Here is a 6,623-nt window from a genome sequence, read left to right on the forward strand (position 1 = left end):
ACAGGGAGTAGCAGTACCCAGTCGATGTGCAGGGGTTCGAGGTAATAACATGGCAATATACAGGGAGTAGCAGTACCTAGTCGATGTGCAGCGGTACGAGGTAATAACATGGCTATATACAGGGAGTAGCAGTACCTAGTCGATGTGCAGAGGTACGAGGTAATAACATGGTTATATACAGGGAGTAGCAGTACCCAGTCGATGTGCAGGGGTTCGAGGTAATAACATGGCTATATACAGGGAGTAGCAGTACCTAGTCGATGTGCAGGGGTACGAGGTAATAACATGGCTATATACAGGGAGTAGCAGTACCTAGTCGATGTGCAGAGGTACGAGGTAATAACATGGTTATATACAGGGAGTAGCAGTACCCAGTCGATGTGCAGGGGTTCGAGGTAATAACATGGCTATATACAGGGAGTAGCAGTACCTAGTCGATGTGCAGGGGTACGAGGTAATAACATGGCTATATACAGGGAGTAGCAGTACCTAGTCGATGTGCAGGGGTACGAGGTAATAACATGGCTATATACAGGGAGTAGCAGTACCTAGTCGATGTGCAGGGGTACGAGGTAATAACATGGCTATATACAGGGAGTAGCAGTACCTAGTCGATGTGCAGGGGTACGAGGTAATAACATGGCTATATACAGGGAGTAGCAGTACCTAGTCGATGTGCAGAGGTACGAGGTAATAACATGGCTATATACAGGGAGTAGCAGTACCTAGTCGATGTGCAGGGGTACGAGGTAATAACATGGCTATATACAGGGAGTAGCAGTACCTAGTCGATGTGCAGCGGTACGAGCTAATAACATGGCTATATACAGGGAGTAGCAGTACCTAGTCGATGTGCAGGGGTACGAGGTAATAACATGGCAATATACAGGGAGTAGCAGTACCTAGTCGATGTGCAGGGGTACGAGGTAATAACATGGCTATATACAGGGAGTAGCAGTACCTAGTCGATGTGCAGGGGTACGAGGTAATAACATGGCTATATACAGGGAGTAGCAGTACCTAGTCGATGTGCAGGGGTACGAGGTAATAACATGGCTATATACAGGGAGTAGCAGTACCTAGTCGATGTGCAGGGGTACGAGGTAATAACTTGGCTATATACAGGGAGTAGCAGTACCTAGTCGATGTGCAGGGGTACGAGGTAATAACATGGCTATATACAGGGAGTAGCAGTACCTAGTCGATGTGCAGGGGTACGAGGTAATAACATGGCTATATACAGGGAGTAGCAGTACCTAGTCGATGTGCAGGGGTACGAGGTAATAACATGGCTATATACAGGGAGTAGCAGTACCTAGTCGATGTGCAGGGGTACGAGGTAATAACATGGCTATATACAGGGAGTAGCAGTACCTAGTCGATGTGCAGGGGTACGAGGTAATAACATGGCTATATACAGGGAGTAGCAGTACCTAGTCGATGTGCAGGGGTACGAGGTAATAACATGGCTATATACAGGGAGTAGCAGTACCTAGTCGATGTGCAGAGGTACGAGGTAATAACATGGCTATATACAGGGAGTAGCAGTACCTAGTCGATGTGCAGGGGTACGAGGTAATAACATGGCAATATACAGGGAGTAGCAGTACCTAGTCGATGTGCAGGGGTACGAGGTAATAACATGGCTATATACAGGGAGTAGCAGTACCTAGTCGATGTGCAGGGGTACGAGGTAATAACATGGCTATATACAGGGAGTAGCAGTACCTAGTCGATGTGCAGGGGTACGAGGTAATAACATGGCTATATACAGGGAGTAGCAGTACCTAGTCGATGTGCAGGGGTACGAGGTAATAACATGGCTATATACAGGGAGTAGCAGTACCTAGTCGATGTGCAGGGGTACGAGGTAATAACATGGCTATATACAGGGAGTAGCAGTACCTAGTCGATGTGCAGGGGTACGAGGTAATAACATGGCAATATACAGGGAGTAGCAGTACCTAGTCGATGTGCAGGGGTACGAGGTAATAACATGGCTATATACAGGGAGTAGCAGTACCTAGTCGATGTGCAGGGGTACGAGGTAATAACATGGCTATATACAGGGAGTAGCAGTACCTAGTCGATGTGCAGAGGTACGAGGTAATAACATGGCTATATACAGGGAGTAGCAGTACCTAGTCGATGTGCAGAGGTACGAGGTAATAACATGGCTATATACAGGGAGTAGCAGTACCTAGTCGATGTGCAGCGGTACGAGGTAATAACATGGCAATATACACAGGGTACCAGTACTGAGTCAATGTGCAGGGGTATGAGGTAATAACATGGCTATATACAGGGAGTAGCAGTACCCAGTCGATGTGCAGGGGTTCGAGGTAATAACATGGCTATATACAGGGAGTAGCAGTACCCAGTCGATGTGCAGGGGTACGAGGTAATAACTTGGCTATATACAGGGAGTAGCAGTACCCAGTCGATGTGCAGGGGTACGAGGTAATAACATGGCTATATACAGGGAGTAGCAGTACCCAGTCGATGTGCAGGGGTACGAGGTAATAACATGGCTATATACAGGGAGTAGCAGTACCCAGTCGATGTGCAGGGGTACGAGGTAATAACATGGCTATATACAGGGAGTAGCAGTACCCAGTCGATGTGCAGGGGTTCGAGGTAATAACATGGCTATATACAGGGAGTAGCAGTACCCAGTCGATGTGCAGGGGTTCGAGGTAATAACATGGCTATATACAGGGAGTAGCAGTACCCAGTCGATGTGCAGGGGTACGAGGTAATAACATGGCTATATACAGGGAGTAGCAGTACCCAGTCGATGTGCAGGGGTACGAGGTAATAACATGGCTATATACAGGGAGTAGCAGTACCCAGTCGATGTGCAGGGGTACGAGGTAATAACATGGCTATATACAGGGAGTAGCAGTACCCAGTCGATGTGCAGGGGTACGAGGTAATAACATGGCTATATACAGGGAGTAGCAGTACCAGTCGATGTGCAGGGGTATGAGGTAATAACATGGCTATATACAGGGAGTAGCAGTACCCAGTCGATGTACAGGGGTATGAGGTAATAACATGGCTATATACAGGGAGTAGCAGTGCCTAGTCGATGTGCAGGGGTACGAGGTAATAACATGGTTATATACACAGGGTACCAGTACTGAGTCGATGTGCAGGGGTACGAGGTAATAACATGGCTATATACACGGGGTACCAGTACTGAGTCGATGTGCAGGGGTACGAGGTAATAACATGGCTATATACACGGGGTACCAGTACTGAGTCGATGTGCAGGGGTACGAGGTAATAACATGGCTATATACACGGGGTACCAGTACTGAGTCGATGTGCAGGGGTACGAGGTAATAACATGGCTATATACACGGGGTACCAGTACTGAGTCGATGTGCAGGGGTACGAGGTAATAACATGGCTATATACACGGGGTACCAGTACTGAGTCGATGTGCAGGGGTACGAGGTAATAACATGGCTATATACAGGGAGTAGCAGTACTGAGTCGATGTGCAGGGGTACGAGGTAATAACATGGCTATATACAGGGAGTAGCAGTACTGAGTCGATGTGCAGGGGTACGAGGTAATAACATGGCTATATACAGGGAGTAGCAGTACTGAGTCGATGTGCAGGGGTACGAGGTAATAACATGGCTATATACAGGGAGTAGCAGTACTGAGTCGATGTGCAGGGGTACGAGGTAATAACATGGCTATATACAGGGAGTAGCAGTACCCAGTCGATGTGCAGGGGTACGAGGTAATAACATGGCTATATACAGGGAGTAGCAGTACCCAGTCGATGTGCAGGGGTACGAGGTAATAACATGGCTATATACAGGGAGTAGCAGTACCCAGTCGATGTGCAGGGGTACGAGGTAATAACATGGCTATATACAGGGAGTAGCAGTACCCAGTCGATGTGCAGGGGTATGAGGTAATAACATGGCTATATACAGGGAGTAGCAGTACTGAGTCGATGTGCAGGGGTACGACGTAATAACATGGCTATATACACGGGGTACCAGTACCCAGTCGATGTGCAGGGGTATGAGGTAATAACATGGCTATATACAGGGAGTAGCAGTACCCAGTCGATGTGCAGGGGTATGAGGTAATAACATGGCTATATGCACGGGGTACCAGTACTGAGTCGATGTGCAGGGGTACGAGGTAATAACATGGCTATATACACGGGGTACCAGTACTGAGTCGATGTGCAGGGGTATGAGGTAATAACATGGCTATATACACGGGGTACCAGTACTGAGTCGATGTGCAGGGGTATGAGGTAATAACATGGCTCATTCATTCATAATACCGTGAATATATAGTTTCACAGACATATTATTGCATTTTTTTCTGGTTTGTGTGAAATCATTAAGAATAATATAAAACCAGTCTGCACAGCACCAAGGAGAATTGGTTTCGTCTCGACTCTTGGTTAACAGTGTTGGGGGATGGGTAATGTATTGATGCTCGAGTGCCAAATCAACACAAATTTGTTTCTATTTGTCTTTGTTACTTCTTTATGATATAAATTAGTCTTATTTTTGTATATTTTATATTTATATAGTTTTAAACGTTAGGATTATTTATTTGTGTTCCAAATGTTGAAATAAAAATGACAGTTAATGCAGAATGGTGCTTTTTTTTGTGGTGGGTGGGGGGGCTGATTGGGGGGTTCGCCTACGGAGCCATACAAGCTAGAACCACCACTGCTGTGGATTGTGTTACTGTCGACCAATCACAAGGCATATACTGTAGCTTGAGAATGCACAGCAAATCTGCCAGTGAACCACATGTAGCTCGAACAAGCCTTTTGCAATATTTCAAATACACCTGCTTAAAAGTGAAACAATTATTCGGACTTTAGGCTATCAAAATATTTTATCAACTTCCAAATAGGCCTATGGAGCGAACATTGTTTTACGAAGTAATACAAGAGAGATACTCTCATGCCAAAAGCGTATCGGCCATTTTGTCCATGTATTGATCTCAGTTTGTCAGTGTCAAAGTCACCGGTCTTTTCCATCATTTGTGTGGTATTAAAAAATACTACTGAAGTCTGAAAAGTGCATGAAATGTGTTTATAAAAGGCCAAATTCTTTCCAGACCCAAGTACAACTTTTTCTGTCTTCTCTACTGCTCCATGCTACTTTGCAAATGTGATGATATGCACTGCTATATTCTAAATGAGATTTTGTTTTGTCTATTCCAGTGCCCCAGAGACCCCTAGTTCACTTTTTTTCCCCGGCACCTCTCTATTTACAATTTAAGTAATGGTGAAGACTCTTGTCAGCGCATGCTCTGAGTACACGTCCTAGTAATCCATCTGGCCTAGCAGACTTGTGAATGTTGACCTGTTTAAAGGTCTTACATCAACTATGGAGAGCGAGATCACACAGTCATCCGGAACAGCGGGTGCTCTCATGCATGGTTCAGTGTTAGAATAATTTGAGTCACTGGGCAGCATGCGGATGGGTTAACCTATGTAATTCGTGATAGTTTGCAAGCCCTGCCACAGCCGACAAGCATCAGAGCTGGCATAGTAGGATTCGATCTTAGTCCTGTATTGACTTTTTGACTGTTTGATGGCTCGTCGGTTTAACAGGATTTCTTATAAGCTTCCGGATTAGTGTCCCACTCCTTGGAAACGGCAGCTCAAGCCTTTAGCTCAGTCCAGATGTTGCCTGTAGATCCATGAATTCTGGTCGATGACCGATGTGGTACTCTTCAATGTTATAGGATGAACCTTTGAACACAATTGGCAAAAAAAAAAAAAAAATTAAATCATGAAAACAAAAAAATTCAAAAAAATATATCTTTGGTCTTAATTCAAGGCTAAAATTATGCATAAGGTTATCAGTGTGGTTAGGGTTAGGTTTCAAATCACATTTTAAGAACATACATTTCAGAAATAGGTGGGGTTTAGGACTTTGTGGCTGTGTTAACTTAGTGACGACTGTGTTCGAGAGCATCAAAACCGTGATGTATCATGGGTAAATTGTGAAGAACTGGCTGATATTCAAATAATAATGAATCGTTATTTATTGGCTCAACACAAATCAATAAATATTAATAATAAATAATAATAACAAAACTATTACAGGTGAGTTGAAAACTGAGGGGAACGAGGTAAACAATGATTTTGTCTAGAAGGGATACAGTTTATGTCAATATTTTACAGAATTGTCTTTTCGTAGCAGGTTAGGAGAATTTACGCAGCAGGTTATGATAAATTAGATTAAGGTTAGGAATATGGTTAGAGTTAGCTAAAATACAATAACAAAAATACATTTTTGACGTCAGTGTGACATAATCTATATCCCAACTAGCCATGACCGTAAACAAGTGATCACGGGACGGACACGTTGGACAAATTCCTTTCTTCTCTAACTTTCCTGTTTACTTTAGTTGTTCTTGGCTGGCAAGGTAGTCAGTTTGCCAAGTTTCGCTGATCTTCATACTATAAGTGGCAAAGAAAGCGCGTTGAAATTGCTTTCCTTGCACCCTAATCAACACCAACAGATCTGCGAAAATGTTCCGCCTAAAATGAGTCCGGCGGCTTTTTATTGGACGAAATAGTTGCCCCGCCCAAAACAGGAAATCCTATTGGATACTGC

The sequence above is a fragment of the Oncorhynchus masou genome, chromosome 24 (assembly GCF_036934945.1).
Source record: "Oncorhynchus masou masou isolate Uvic2021 chromosome 24, UVic_Omas_1.1, whole genome shotgun sequence".
In the NCBI taxonomy this organism is placed as follows: domain Eukaryota; kingdom Metazoa; phylum Chordata; class Actinopteri; order Salmoniformes; family Salmonidae; genus Oncorhynchus; species Oncorhynchus masou.